We start from the raw sequence: 3557 nt of genomic DNA, 5'->3' as shown, positions 1-3557 counted from the left end.
AGAAAGGTTTTTTAATGTTTTTGAGCATTTAACCTATCATACGTTTTACTTGGAACTCAAATAAGGTTTTTAAAAACATCTTAGTACATAATATGATAACCTAAATAATTCAATAGGTAACCTAAATATTAAATAAAAATTCTCGTTATTGTAACATTTTATTGCGCTGCGTCGCCACTGGTGGTTGAAAGACTCTAAGTCTATAACTGTTTCAAGTTAAATTATATAATGAGATATATTGCACCTCCGTCATCTCTTAAAAACTTGATATATCCTAATCGCCTAACGTATCATGTATTAGTTATATTTTATTGACATGTATATATTATGTCTTATGGCTAGGGACGATGTGGTCATTCTATAATTCTATATATTTGTGCTTCATGGAGAGCGTCATATACCACTACACAATGAACCACTTGTAGGTTTAGTTATAAGCCATATAACATAACATGTATCATCTGCAAGCAGTGGAGATACTCGTTTTCAACTTCTTCATTGACTTATTCTCCTATTGAATTATATTTTCTTATAAAGTTATAACATAACTGTATTCAGTTTTTTTAAATTTACTCAATAAAATACCAATCAAATATGAATGTATAATTGTTTTTTAATGTACCTATAAATATGTATATTGTTTCCGTAATAACGCTATAATAGTAAAAGATTAAATTGTATAAAATAATTAAATATGTCACGGGCACGGAGGATTAGCTGTTTACACACACACAACTACACGCGCTCGCACCAAGTCATTTTAATGTTAATTTTTATTCAATTATTAGTGTTTATCATAAGTTATATAATATTATACAGATTGCATTGACGTTTTATCTGTCACCACCGGATCAACGGTGGACGTAACTTGAAGGTCACCGTACGTGATTCTTGTCTTGTACCTTACATTGGCAAGATAGGACCGGTACGTGTATTATTCTATTGTAACATGTTTGTATTTACTCTAATAGTAAAAGAATTATTTTCTATATAAATAGAACTATTATTCTATTAATTTTTGTTATATATTTTTGTATTGGTGCGAATCGCCAATTTTGATAAATCATGTAGGGGCTAATCGCCCTATTTATTTTTGTATTATCGTTAGTTATTTTTGGATTTTGTATACCAATTGTTATTATAATTATACGTAGGTAGCAGCTAGTCAGCCGTGCATCGCGGGCCACGAGTTTTTATGTTATTATATATACTTTATAGTAATATTATTATGCTTTATTGCACGTGTATTTTATTTTGTTTAGTTATAAGGGCCGTCCATTTATTATAGTAACTATTTATATTCTTTTGGTTGTGATTTCTTTATATATTTGCTATTTGTACTTCTTAGTTATTACTGGTCATGCCTAATCGACATTATAGTTGGGCCTATTATATAATCATGACATACATTTTTACTACATTTATTATCTATATTTTTGAATCAACTGTTTTTATTTTTTATTAGAGTTACCTTTGCCTTTGATTTAAAGTCTACACACATACATGATACAAACGTACATACAGATTTATATACAAGACACATTTTCATGAACACGCACTACAAGTCTACAAAGCTCGACAGTATTATTTTCCCTGCGATACCAACCACTGCTGTTCGAGCTATTACACCACTACACACCCAGCTATTTCATTATATTTTAAGTCCTAGGTGCAAGAGGCATGCAAAGTACAAGTTTTGTGTTCGGTCACGTGTATTTATATTTTACGCTCCCGGCCCGCAAATTATTTTATCATAATCTTCTCTAATATGTATTATTTTTACGGGTATTTTTTCATTGAGGCGTTATTTCCGCGAGTAATTTTTCAATAGGTATTATTTCCTCAGATTATTTTTTACAGGTATTATTTTTATGGTTATTCCCTGCTCCGATAATTTTTTGTTAAACCATTTATTTTGTCCGGCCAAACATATACAGTTACATCATATATGAATACACGCTAACACACTCAAAATCATTACATATCTAATTAATATTTACTCGGCGATCCCGTCTATACCACTGATTGAGCTATATATTATTAAATACCACACATATAGCATACAGCATAGCTGTCGGTAGCCGATAGGTCATAGTGCGCGTGAAGCATTTTAGTGATCAATTTCACGGCCTATTATTCTCTGTATCCGGCACAAATACCATAATATTTATTTTTATTATTAATTAAGATATAAATTATAACAAAAAAACCAATATTTATATTGTTAAATTTGTATTACTATTCCATTTAATTACAAAATTGTAAATTTATTTTTAATAGTATATTATATTTTATTGTAAACATAGTTTATTGTTATAGAAGTTGAGACGATTGGAAAACCTTTGGATTGAAAGATCCCTCCCAAGAAGTGGCTGATCTATTACGACAGTAATTGTTCATCGGTACTGTTCCTGGTACTGCAGTTTCTACAAATCCTTGGTTAATAATAGATAATTTTAGAACTCGTTTATTTACAAATAATATGAAAACAAAGTTTTACCACATACCCTGAGAACCACTTAGATCATTTGAATATATAGGATGTTTTATAAAGAATGCAGTTTTTGTTTTATAAGAAATACTTCATAAATGATACATCATGTTTAACCATGAGTTGAGGTTTAAGTTTGAAACACGATAACATTATCCATTCACCTTTTCTACATTGTCTACATTGTCGTCTTCACCTTTTATAAATGTTGGGCCTGTATTGAAATTTTCACTTAAGTGGAATTTTACTTAAGATAAGTTTTTCACATAATAAGGACGTTACTCCGTTAAAATCTAATTAACGAATGCTTCAACAACAGAGAACAGAAATTATAAGAACAGTGTCGCCAACCCTAAAATACCCAGAATTTCAAAAACTGCGTTCTAAATGAACTACCCTGTATTAATTTTTACTTAGTTAATATAAACACAATTTATTTATTTTTTTATTTTGGAACAATTACCAAGATTATAATATAAAGTACATAAGTAATATTTTATTATTTATAGATAATATAGGTGCAAAATAATACATACTACTAAAAGAATTCAAATAATCTACTGCGATTGCTGTAAAAATAAACAACACTGAGATATTTATCTAAAAGTTAATGTTATAATTATTGTATTAAAATAATTTATATATATATTACTAAAAAATATCAATTAAATTAATACATGAGATAATAATAACAACATTATACTAGCCTAACTAATGCAATTTATCGAGATATAAATAAAAACATATTCATTTAGAAAATACATATAGATTACTAGGTATTTTTTTTTCTAGTTATTTGTTTTTTTTATTTTATAGGTTTATAACGGCATACTAGTATATGGTATTGCAAAGTAATTTCAATGACAACTCGAACTTTTTTCCTAGAAGTCCAAAAACGTAAAATCGGAAGTTGTATTTGAAGTCAGAAAGGGAAAGTCGATGCCCACTCACGTCTTTGAAAAATTGATTGTCTGGTGCTTGTTAATGTATATTGAAAGGTATTTATAAAAAAAAACTGTAAAATCGCATTATAAATATTTGATAAAATCGTTTTTGATTTTTGGTG

General features: G+C 28.4%; 1 long non-coding RNA gene across 1 annotated transcript; it reads right to left on the bottom strand.

The window, feature by feature from the left end:
* Positions 1-2215: 2215 nt before the first annotated feature.
* Positions 2216-3069, bottom strand: LOC132918612 (uncharacterized). Its single transcript, XR_009660521.1, has 2 exons — positions 3028-3069; positions 2216-2435 (listed from the first exon to the last, which is right to left on the bottom strand). It is a non-coding gene; the product is annotated as an uncharacterized LOC132918612 (long non-coding RNA).
* Positions 3070-3557: the final 488 nt, after the last annotated feature.

The sequence above is a fragment of the Rhopalosiphum padi genome, chromosome 1 (genome assembly GCF_020882245.1).
Source record: "Rhopalosiphum padi isolate XX-2018 chromosome 1, ASM2088224v1, whole genome shotgun sequence".
Taxonomy (NCBI): Eukaryota; Metazoa; Arthropoda; class Insecta; order Hemiptera; family Aphididae; genus Rhopalosiphum; species Rhopalosiphum padi.
Note: the sequence above shows the minus strand (reverse complement) of the source record. Positions and strands in the feature narration are given on the sequence as shown.